We start from the raw sequence: 13070 nt of genomic DNA, 5'->3' as shown, positions 1-13070 counted from the left end.
CAATGCATGCTCTGGGTAGTTGAACATTCTATCCATTGGAGTTCCATTTCGATATGAGGCACTCTTGCTAGTTTGTGAACATGTGGTCTTCACTGATGAAACAAATTCGTATTATTTGGTATGAAATTCTGTAGTTTAACTTCTTGTTCCTATAGATTTCCCGTCTGTTGTGCATTATGGCCTACTGCTTTAGAAAACGCAAAGTTTATTTCGTGACAGTCACGCTTCGTTGCCACCGCGTGACTCCTCTGCGGAGTCAGCCTCTCTCTTCGTCTCCATCTCCGGCGAGTCTCCATCTCCGGCGGGCTTAGAAGGGGCTCGGGAGGTGGGCCCGCTCGACGGTGGGAACGGGAGAGGGGCGGAGGCGGTGGTGGGGCGTGTGTGTGTGGGTGGGGGGGAAGGAGGGCCACGGGCACGGTAGGGTCTCAATGTCCCTACCGGTAGCGGCGGCGGGTCGTGAGCTCGCCAATTTTGCGACCCATCGCGCAATATCTGCGTCTGATAGAAAACATGTTTTTCTTTTTCAGTTGCTTTCGCTGCATATGTTCTAGACATTTTCCAGGGTGACATGGTAAGCATGATCCATGAACGAAACATTAGTGTTCTAATGGCCGAACTCAAAACAAGTGGATGGAGAATTTGGGAGAGAAGATGTATGCGCATGATCAGATTTGTTGAAGCAACACAAAATCAGAGGCACCCAGTGGCCAGCCTCAGAACCATGCACATCAGACCGCTTGCTGCTTGTCTACATCGTGGACCCAAATTTCCGGTGAAATCCGGGCGGCGCGCCTGCGGGGACGCCGCCTTCGGCTGCCGGCACGGCGCCGATCTCCTGAGACACCATTTCCTCGTTGACGTTCCCGAGCAGCTTGGTCACGTCGTCCAGGAACTCGAGAAGCACCGGGTCTTGCACCGGCGAGGACTGCACGCAGCAAACCCGCTCAACGCCGACCTCCTCCCTGCTCCCGGCGCGCGGTCCCTCCGACCACCGCACCGTGAAACGGCACGCGCACCGCTCCTTGCCGTCAACGGTCTCGTGAGCCGCTGGCAAGACCTGCATCAGCGTGTCCAGCGTTCACGGTCTCAAACTCCACACCTGCATCAGCGTGTCCAGCGTTCACGGCTCGGAGATCGCGGCACTGGGTGTCTTCCAGGGGCGTGGACCGCACACGGAACCTGGCGCGGAGCGCGGCCACGTCGCGCGCGGAGGCGGAGGCGGAGGCGGCGGCAGAGCGCTGCGGGGTCGTACCACTCGTCCAGCTCCTCGAGGAACCCCTCGTACATGACCCGCAGCGCGCCGCGCTGCACAGTCACGCGCGCATCGTACCACATGCCGTCCACTGGGGCGCGGAACTCCAGGAGGGACGGCGGGGGCGCCTTCCGCTTTCGCGGCGTCGGCGGCATTGCTGCGACGCGGTGGGGTGGGTGGGGTGGCCCAGCGGAGAGCCGAGACTAGTGGCGAAGAATAAGGAGCGGGTAGCGTAAGGGCTTGTTTAAATACATTATGTAAAGTTTTGGGTTCATGGGATGTCACGCCCTAGGTCGCGAGGTAAATTTATTAAGACTAATTAATTTGTTATTAGCATAGGTCTTATTTTAATATCGTATTATCAAATCATACACTAATTAGATTTAAAAGATTCGTCTTATAAAATTAATTATAAACTATGTAATTAATAATTTTTTAAGTCTATATTTAATACTTCATGTATCTCTCTAATCATTCAATGGGATAGGGTAGGCCTAACCGGCTGTGCTCTTTGTAAGCTGCGAGGATAACGCTCTGTCAATAGTCTCGTTTTCAGCCTTGACTCTGCGGTGGTGCGGCACGCTCGCCGGCCTCCGCGCCACCGCTTGCGATCCGAGCGCCTGCCCCGTGGTGCAATTAATAGTAAGCTTGGAGGAACACCATGGCGGCAGCCCGGCAGACGGCAGTGGCCCTCAACCTGCAGCTTTGACCGTGCCACTGCCGTCCTATTCCCATCCATTGCGTCGCCCCCGGCGGGTGCCAGCCGACAGCCGTACGTTGCTCGCGGCGCGCATGCATCCTCTCCGGCCAGCGCCCGTCTCCGTGAAACACGTGGTAGTCGGTCGCAGACGGAGTACTCGGCTACTCGCGTGGCCCGACAGGGAAAAGAAAGAAGCAGGGCTTTCTCAGCTCGTGATACCCGACCCCGACCCGCACAGAGATCGATCGAGAGAAGCGTGGCAGCCGGCAGCCGCCGCCTGAAGCCTGACGGCCTGACGGGCGCGCTGCTCCGGGAAGGAGGCTCGGAGTGGAAGGAAGGCTGTGCGCATGCAGCTGCCAACCGAACCGAGGAGAAGCAGCAGAGCCAGAGCTCGAAATCGAATCCACTGCAGCAGCTGGAGTGGGACAGGGCGAGAGAAAAGGAGACAACGTGACCCGCGCAGGAGACAGTGCGACATAAATGGAGGGCTGGAGAAGCCATCGAGTGACGGTCTGACCTGCAGCGGCCGCACCAGCCAAGCAGCCAGCAGCAGCGTGGGCGCCCTGGCAGACGACGGACGCCCCACGCGCTGGCGCTGCGGCGCCAACGGCCAGTCGGCCACGCTTGCACGCTGCCGCACCCACAAGAATTTGCCGTTGCAAAACTTGCAATAGTTTCTTCCTGCAAATTAAAATCGAGCGCTTTCGGCTCTTCACCACCCCCAACAAGACCATCTTAGCCCTGGTTTAGTTTACGAAAAGTTTTCACAAAAAGTGCCCATCACATCGAATCTTGCGATACGTGCATGGATCATTAAATATAGACGAAAAAAAACTAATTGCATAGTTTGGTTGAAAATTACGAGACGAACGTTTTGAGCCTAATTAGTCTATGATTGAACACTAATTATCACATAAAAATGAAAGTGCTACAGTAGCCAAAATTTCAACTTTCCAACAACTAAACACGGGCTTAGCACTGCCAAGATTTTAGGTCAGCATTTATCCGAGGTGCAGAAGAGAGAACCGATGAGCCTGCCGAACCAAACCCATTGTGCGAGATTGGTAAACCCGCACCATGCAACCATCTCTCCATATGGGCAAATCGCATGCAACCATCTCTCCATATGGGCAAATCGCCACCATACCAAACCATGTTCCAGTTTCAACCCATTCTAAACCAACTCGTACGTTGGCCTATGGATGCAACCCATGATTCTCCAATCAAATCAAACCGCATGCAACCTGTAAGTCAAGATGGGCCCTTCTCTTGAAAATACGGAGTATGTAGTAAAACTGCATGCAACATGCAAGGAAGGTTGTGACATCAACAAGATCGAGAGATCTAATCAAACTTCCAAAACTATTACGGAAATTCAAAAAAAACATTAATGATACAAAGGGGAAATAACATAGAAATAGTATCAAACCACGACAGCAATAAAAGAGGTCAGCCTGTTCGCTTGCTCGTAAACGATCGTAAATTTTTAGCCAGGAATAGTGTTTTTCTCTCACACCAAACCAGCCAACAGTAAATAATCCACGATCATTTACGGCCTCCCGAACAGGCTGATCATTTATGAGTTTGACTTGATACTCCCTCTGTTCATTTTATATGTCACATTAGTTTTGTTCTAAATCAAACATTATTATCTTTGATTATCTATTCTAAAAAATATTTATAGTTGACAACATATGAATTATATTATAAAATTATTTCTCATAGAGAATCTAAAACATAAATCTTATGTCAAGAATTATTAGCTTTGTTCTAAGTCAAACATGTTGTATTCTGCTGAAGACTGCATGAACGGGACAGGTAGATTAGTTAGAACTTTAACCAAACAATATTGACATGGACTTAAATGAAGGAGCCAAAGTTGACAGACGCGATAGCAGTACATATATGGCCAGACAATGTGCATGGTTGATACACCGGTAATTTGATTTGACAAGAAGGCAGCAATATACGTGATACTACTAGCCCTCCTCGCCCCTATTCGCTTCGCTGAAAAAATAAGTCGAAATATTGTTTCGGCTGATTTGTTGTGAGAGAAAAATACTATTACGACTAGAAAAACAAGCTGAAAAAGACGGATTATAAGATAAGCAAACATGACATTGACCCAAAAAATGAAATTTTGGTCAGTTTACCAAAAATGTACTTGAGCATGTGTCTTTGCTTGACTCCATCACTTGAAATTGAGCAAATGTCTTGAGCACTCGGGGCATTTTTTTAATTGCTATTTGCAAGCCTCATCCATCCTCCTCCTTGACTCTTGACCCTCTTCTTAAAGCCAACTATCCTACCATCAACAATAATTGAGTATCACATCTTTCACATTGCCCATACATGATATGCTATCTTTTTGGCTTGGGCTCAGACATTTGAATACTCAACCTCTCTTCATCATGCATCATCATCGCTCTCTCTTAACTTTTGATTCTTGCCCCCACCTTGGCTCGTTCTCGCTCTTGTGGTTGCTTGTGGCGGCCAAGTTCTTGATGCATGGAGTTGGTGAAGAAGTGTTCTTGATGCCCATTCAGAGCTCATGACACTACACTAGAACAGGCAATCACTGCCGGGTGGTAAGGCGAGGATCCAGAAAATTGGTGGGAACCTAGCACCCGACAGTGATGGACACTATCCCTACCGGGTGAAACCATCAACGGACAATAATATATCACTACCTGTGGCAGAACCATCCGAAATAACGCACTTACGGAGGCGCTTATCTTCCGCTAGACACTAAACACCCCGAAGGTGAGCTACATCAGGCAGTTCCGTCGAGCACACCCCATGAGAGAACCCGAAAATTCATATTTTTCCATCAGGATCACAAATGAGAGAATAAAGCTTACAACATTTTAGCCATTTCTTACATCCCATTTCATGCAACATCAGAGTATAATATTTATTGTTTATAACAGCGGAATATAATCATGTTATCAGAGTCTCAGCGGAAATAAAATCATTTAATGATAAGTTAAACATTAACATGATGATCCGTTATATACATCATAACAGGTTATAAGTTTTCCATTGTAAAACATTTTGGGTGAAAGTTTCAAATAAACTATATGTCCGCAACGTTAAGGAAATCCTCGCTGAGCCTACTAGGAGGTTTCCACACACAAGTGCTAGCTCCACATGTTCCTGTCACCTGCAACAGGGTAGAACAAACCCTAAGTATTCAATTGTACTTTGCAAGGCTTATCCGTCAGGAGGAAAGAAAAGACTCCAAGGATATGCAAGGCTATCTAACTTGTGGGTTATTGCATCTGCAGGAAGCATTACTAAAAGTGCGTCCTTATATTCAATTTCATTAGTAGTCACTATTAGTTCATTAACTAATCATTCTATATAAGCACATGTGCTACTTTTAAGCAGGTGGTACGCAATCAGAACCATTTTTCATCTTTTATATTCCAGTTCTTACTACGGTGTTAGATTGTAGACAAGTCGTACTAGATTACCCGACGATTCGCGAATGAATGTGCCCAGTTGGGTACTCCGAAACACACGCCCCGCTTGTACCCCAAGCACAAGCAGGACCAACCCATTACTCTCCTGTCAAGGGGTCCAGGTCTCCGTCCAAACTTGGACTCCAAGCCCCCACACCTGAGTCCTTGACTCAGTGTGGTGCTTAGACCTCCACTATCTCTGCCTCCAATCAGTCGGTCCAGAAAGAACCAGAACCCATGACAAGAGAGCAACGAGTCTTTCCTGCTCCTATAAACAAGTATGTGCTCAGGATAATAAGTCTGTGAGCTGACTAGAACCCAATACAACAGCCGGTCCTTAACCGACACAGGCGGAACAAGTGCAACCCAAGCCTCGCTTGAATGCCAACCAAGTCCAGATCCAAAGTACCATTCCGTCCGGTCTTCAATTATCATTCATATATATTTTTTAGGTGATAATAACATAATAGCAATAATAATATATTTCCTATCTCTCATGAGTGACAGGCAATCACTCGATTTTTACCAGAGTTCTATAGCATAGCAATCTACACGATCCTGTCATACTAGTAAAACTCATAGGTATATATATATATGCAATGGGTTTCATTCAACTCCTTAAACTTAATGCACAAGCATAAATTAAAGTGCAGAATAATAGGGGTTATGCACCGGGGCATGTCTGGGTAAAATATAACCAAGTTAGCTTTTCGTCATGGTGGCACGATCATCAAGTTACCATATGCTTCCGCTACTCCAGACGACTCCACAATCCAACATCGCTCCTATCATGAGATACGTGGATGCAACGCAGGGACGTAAATAATCCACGGCAACAGCAACTCTAAAATACGAATATGTCTCGCAAGCTAACGAGCTAGCTCTAATGACTAATGTACTAAGTCATGTATCCACGTTGTCAAGTGAGGCTCATTTCTAGAAAATGTTTTCGTTCTACAAACCCCCAAATTTTTTACATTTGATTGATTAAATATATATTTTCGTAGTAGGGCTCATTTAGTTACCTTAACAAATTAATACCTATGGAGCTACAAAAATTACAGTGAGCGCCTAATAATGTTAGGAATCTACTGTAAAAATTTCAGAGTCAACACTACTACCAATTCATCATAACAATTCCTACAAGTTTATGTTTAACAATATTAAGCATCTCGAATTAATTAGATTACTCTTGAAAATTCTATGAAACTATGTGAATAAAATACACTAGAAGATAGATCATGATTTTAAGAACCTAACAAAATAAGTTTCATAATTTTTGGTCTGTTGCACAAATTGATATTGAATTTACAATTTTGCCTAAGAAACTAAATTAGAAATGCTTTTGAAAATGGAAGGACCGGCGGCAACTATTCGGCCCAATAGCCCGTCAACCCAGCGCGGGCGCGGCTGCGCACACTGCAAGCCGGCCCAACAACGGCCCACGGCGGGAGTGCCCCACGCCTTTTGCAAAGTAGCCCCTAGCCTATCCGAATATTATGCGGCGCCTCAGCTCACTATTGCGCAAGAGACCCGTTATGCACCAAGCACCCTGGATTGATTCGTCTTCGCAACTAGACGGTCCCTGTGTCACCGCGTTCATCGACACGGCCATGGCTAGCACTGCATGGCCACGCTAGCCAGCTAAAGGCCAAAGCGACCCATCCATCTGGCCGATGGGGACCTACGGGCCAACGCACAGAGGCTGGTGGCGACGAAAAGCCCGTTGGTGTACTAACAAAGCCTAGCTTCGAAGATAGGTAGAATCGTGCAGGGCGTGACTGTTCCAGTGGCCTAAGCTATTACCGAGGTGGTAGAGATAGCGGGAAAGCATTAGTGACTCACTGGGATTTGAGCTATAGTGACGGATGAGGCAGAGGAGTGTTGAGGTGGTCTGGCCACGTGCGAGCGGCAGAGACGATGGCGCTCCGCGGCAGACACCAGAACGTCAGCTCCCACCCCCCATTATTCCTGGCCAATGGAGGTGAGCACCAGCACAAGGGAACCGAGATGAGTTCATAGGAGCAACCAAATGCATCCCTATCGAAGGATAGGACCCTACTCACCAACATGTAGGGCACGGTGGTGGACATGATCGACAGTGAGGAAAACATGGAATTGACGTGGCGCAAGGCTCGGCTGGGGCTCGATACGGGTGGGTCTACTAGCTAGCTTCCTAACACATTCATGGGTGCGAGGAATTGCTGCTAAGCTGAGCAGTCATTGAGAGGGGGAAGAAAAATGTTGGCTCGGCCCATGGCACGACCGAGGAACGAGCAGGCGAACGGACATGATCGGATTAAGGCGACTGGCTCTGGTTGTCGATGGTAGTGCAAACCTATTGTCGAGGACTAATACCAGGGTACCCAATGAGGTGGAATTAATAACCATCGAACGTTGACGCTTTCGGTCAAACAAGAACGCTACTACGCTTCTTGCCCGAGAGACAGAAGATTGGTTCTACCTCGCCCAACCCTCGAGGGCTAGATTCCGCCTCGCCTGATGACTAAGGACTGGCTCTGACTCGCCCGACATCTAAGGGTTGGCTCCACCTCACCCGACGTCTGAGGCCAGGCTCCGCCCCACCCAATGGCTGAGGGATGACTGGGCCTCGCCCAATGTCCGAGGGCGGGCTCCACCTCGCCCGATGTCTGAGGCTAGGCTCTGCCCTGCCCGATGGCTGAGGGCTGGCTCCACCTCGCCCGATGTCTGAGGGCTAGTTCCACCCCGCTCGATGTCCAAGGGTGGGCTCCATCTCGCTCGATGGCTGAGGGCAGGCTCCGCCTCGCCCGACGACTGAGGGTCGGCTCTGTCTCGCTCGACGTCCGAGGGTTGGTTCCGCCCTGCCCGATGGCTCAGGGCTGGCTCCACCTCGCCTGACGATTGTACCCTGCTCCTTCATGATGACAAGCACATGGTACAATAGGACATTCGAGTCAACCGCAGTACCAAGGACCATGCCCTACACGCCTATAGAAAGGTACCATCAGGATACGATGGGACTGGCGCTTTAAGCCCTTTCTAATTTAACAGTGCTCAAATAGTGTTGTAGGCATCGACTTTTGTCCTACAGTGTTGTAGGCGCCGCCATCAACCCTTCAAACATGGATACTAACATTGGCATACAACAACCGCTACAATTCAAGAAAGAACTCACATCATCTATAGTGATAGGCGTATAGTCATTTCCCCATCTACTTCTCGTAGAGTCATGGCTCGGCGCCCTGGCACACCGTACCATTCGTCGGGGGAGGATGGGACATGACCACTACGCTAAAATGAAGTCAGAGCCTGGCCCTATTAGGATCAGGTAAAACATGCTATCCCTAGCGTGGTTTGCCATGTTAGCAGGGCAGGCTCAAGGGAAAAGGATGACCCAGCACCCTTGAAGGACTTTCTCTGCCTTTGGTTTTTTCCTCTTTCTCCCATTAGTAACCCCTGCTCCCTCCTTGGTCTATAAAAGGGAGGGCAAGGCACCCCACTAAGGGGACCGATCGTTTTAACACACAAGACACAACCAAGCAGCAACCGAGCTCTTGGTGTCCTTTCGACCTTTCCATCAAAGACTTGGGACTTGTCCCTCTCTCGACCATTTATACCCCCTACTATGAACCTTTTTTCGGTACTAATAACACGAGCAGTAGCAAACTAGACGTAGGGACATTCTGCCCGAACCAGTATAAACCTTGTGTCCTTTAGTACACCATCCGAGCCTAATGCGTAACAATTATAAATTTACTAGTCGGTGCTTGTTCGAAACACCGATAGTTGGCGCGTCAGGTAGGGGCCTTTGCGCGTTCAAAATTAGGCCTTAGATGGCTAGCCACACAATCAGCTGGGTCCTAGGCGCACATGTGCATTTCGGTGACCTAGACTTTATCGTCACGGTGGGAGGAGAGTTGGCGTTGGCTGACGTCGCCATCCAATCTATCCCCTCCATCGACTTTAGCTACAGGAGGCTTGAGCGCTAGCCCGACATCTCCCTCAGACCCCAGCTGTCCAAGGAGGACCCACGCCATCTCACCCTCTCTCCAGAACACTCTGCACGAAGTGCCTCGATGACGCTTCCGTTCGATCTTCGCAACACCGTGGCGACCATGAGCCACCTTGTAGCACAACACGCAATCCCGTCTCCCATGAACAGCGAGTTCATGGGGATGATCGAAAGTGTCATGGAATCCCTCCATGGCCTCCTTACGGAGGGGCTGGGGTCAGACTCTGACTTTGACTCTAGCGAGGGGAGCCATCACCCCTCCCAAGAATGTTTCCTAGCAAAAACCCCCGAGGGACACGTCGAAAGCGTCTTCGTGGAGGAGACTACTCCGATAGACAACCTCGGCGATGGAACTAAAGGGGGGATAACGGCCCCACCTCACGTAAGGGTGGAGCAGCTAAGAGCCCGAAAGCAGGAGATAGACAAAGCTAGACAATAGCTTGTTCAGGAGTACGTGGAGGTCGATCGAGAGATCGAACGCCGTGGAGATGGTGGGCGCGCACGCGCCGTGGCCCGTGACGTGAACCGAAGGATCATCGCCGACGATGAAACCCTTCCTCACTTCCCTCAGGCAAGCCAGAACATCGCCACCATAATGGCTTTGCTCCATGGCCTTCTAGAGGCCGCAACGCCTGGGGATTGTAGGGCCCACCATGAAATTCACACGTAACTTGAGCGTGCGGCAGCGTAGCAGACGGAGAGCTCATTGTCTCGGTGACGCAAGCTCAACACCAGCTAGTGTATGCCCTCGGTGTGCCTCACCATGGACTCATTAGTCCACCAAGCACCACAAGGTGCCGGGCAGCGCTACGATCCCGGTACATCAACGTCTTGGCAGTGTTTTCCTAAACGCTAAACGGTAAACAGTCGGTCAACTACCGTTTAGTTTTTTTCGGGCAAAACGTCCCATTAAATGGGCTAAACGGCTAATTAAACGGGGTAAATAGGTGATTAAATGGAAACAGCGCACCACCATGTAGCGTTTACACTGTGTTTAAATGGGCTAAACGACCGTTTAGGTGAATAGTGTGTCTTGGCCACAACCATGGCGCATGCAGCACCATCGACACCCGTAGATGCACCTGCAGCAACCCAAGGGAAGGAGCCCACCGCAGCTATCATCCTCGACGTGGCTGACGCTATGACAACGGTGAGGACCAGAGCCCAAGCCCTGGCCTGCTAGGGCCTCAGGCCTATAGCCAACACATCCTCAACACTGCATTCTCGCCAAGGTATCGACCACCTACTAATATCCCTAAATTCTCTAGGGAGACAAACCCCAAACTTTGGCTTGAAGACTATCAGCTTGCCTATCAAGTCAGTGGTGCAGATAATGATGACTTCATTATCCGTAACCTTTCACTGTTCTTGGCCGATTCAGCATGAGCGTGGTTGGAACACCTGTCATCCAACGTAATCCAGAGTTGGGCGGATCTGAAGGAGATCTTTGTGGGAAACTTCCAGGGCACGTACAAACACCCTAGGAACCCATGGGACCTCAAGAACTATCGTTAGAAGGCTGGTGAGACCCTCTGCGGGTACATTCGGTGCTTCTTGAAGGGTCGAGATGGCGACTAGAGGGGGGGTGAATAGTCATTTCTAAAACTTAATCGCGTCGGCTAACCGATACAAGTGCGGAATTAAAACTATCGGTCTAGCCAAGACTATACCCCACTATATATATTCACTAGCACCTTGCAAAGATAACAATTATGCAACAAAGGTGCCGGGCTAGTTAGAGCTCTCCTAAACAATTCTAGGAGCAAGGTTACACAAACCTATGCCACTAGTACTTTAAGCAACAAGGAAGCTCCTACACATGCTAGTAAGCAAAAGCACAAAGCTAACGATGCTCACTAGCAATGCTCAATAACAAGGCAACCAATGCCTAATTAGAGAGCGCAAATACTTAGCTACACAAACTAAGCAATGTGACTAACAAGGTTACTAAAACCAAATTAGCCACGCAAGGGGGCTACTTCTATGCTACATAAGCAAGAAGGTAATTAGCAAGCTACACAAGCTATCTAATTATAAGAGCAACTACACAAGCTTAATATGTATAAAAGTAATTCCAAGCTTGTGTAACGGGGATGCAAACCAACGGGAAGAATAAGGTTGACACAATGATTTTTCTCCCGAGGTTCACGTGTTTGCCAACACGCTAGTCCCCATTGTGTCGACCGCTCACTTGGTGGTTCGGTGGCTAATTATCATCACCCGCTAAGCCCGCACGTCGGGCGCTGCAAGAACCTACCCCTTGAGTGAGGGTAGCTCAATGACACGCTTTACTAGAGTTGCTCTTCGCAGCTCCCGCGGGGCGAGCACAATGCCCCTCACAAGCACTTCTCTGGAGCGCCGCACAAGCTTCTTGCGCGCTTTGACGGAGACCACCACCAAGCCGTCTAGGAGGTGGCAACCTCCAAGAGTAACAAGCTCCACCGGCTTGCAACTCGATCACCTAGTGCCACTCGATGCAACCTCATGATGCAATCAAACTAGAATCGCTCACTCACATAATCGAATGATCACTATCAAGTATATGTGTGATGGAGGGCTCCCAAGCACTCACAAGCATGGACACTAAGTCCCTTGAGGTGCTCCACACCAGCCATGGCCGAGGGCCACTTCTATTTATAGCCCCAGGGGCTAAACTAGCCGTTACCCCTTCACTGGGCAACGGTCGGGCCGACCGGACGCTCCGGTCGTGTTGACCGGACGCTGGACCTCAGCGTCCAGTCGCTTGCAGACGACCACGTGTCCCGGTTCCAACGGTCATTTGACTTGACCGGACGTAGCAGCACTCAACTGACCAAACGCTGAACCCCCAGCGTCCGATTGTTTCTAGTAAGCTCCCGAGCATGACCGAACGCGTCCGGTCAAACACGATCGGACGCAGCCAGCGTCCGGTCACACTCTAGCTACTGCATCACCGTATGTCAGCCTGACCGGACGCAGCCTTCCAGCGTCCGGTGCATTCAGATCCAGCGTCCGGTCAGTTGACCGACGTCGGCATCTTCACGACCAACTTGTTTTCACTTCTAACTTCTTCACCCTTGCACCAATGTGCTAACCACCAGAATTTGCATCCGGTGCAATAGAAAATAGACATTCCATTTTCTCGAAAGCGCCGAATCCCACCGAGCAAGCTCGGCGGGAGGGAGAGAGGGACCCAAACCCATCTCAACCCTGCAAACACCACCTCCTTTGTAAATGTGCCAACACCACCAAGTGTACACCACCATGTGGATGTGTGTTAGTATTTTCACAATCATTTCCCAAAGGATGTTAGCCACTCAACTTGCCATGCCACTTGATCCTAGCGACAATGCAAAGTTAGATCACTCGAGTGGCACTAGATGACCGATATGCAGACAAGTTTGCCCCTCTTGATAGTACAGCCATCTATCCTAAACCCGGTCATAAACTTCTCTACACACCTATGACCGGTGAAATGAAATGCCCTAGGTTATACCTTTGCCTTGCGCATTCCATTCCATCTCCTTCAATGTCGATGCAACACATGCACCAACACGATCAACAATGATATGATCCACTTCATATCATCACATGATCATATTGGTTCATCGATCTTGACTCTACTTGCTCTTCACCGTTGCCATCATCCATCGGCGCCAAGTCTTGCTCAAGCTTCACCGC

The 13070-nt window shown here is 49.5% G+C and overlaps 1 pseudogene; it reads right to left on the bottom strand.

The window, feature by feature from the left end:
- Nucleotides 1-748: 748 nt before the first annotated feature.
- On the bottom strand, nucleotides 749-1407 carry LOC136510820 (uncharacterized; annotated as a pseudogene).
- Nucleotides 1408-13070: the final 11663 nt, after the last annotated feature.

The sequence above is a fragment of the Miscanthus floridulus genome, chromosome 16 (genome assembly GCF_019320115.1).
Source record: "Miscanthus floridulus cultivar M001 chromosome 16, ASM1932011v1, whole genome shotgun sequence".
Lineage (NCBI taxonomy): Eukaryota > Viridiplantae > Streptophyta > Magnoliopsida > Poales > Poaceae > Miscanthus > Miscanthus floridulus.
The sequence above is the reverse complement of the archived record's forward strand: the minus strand, read 5'-3'. Positions and strand labels throughout refer to the sequence as shown.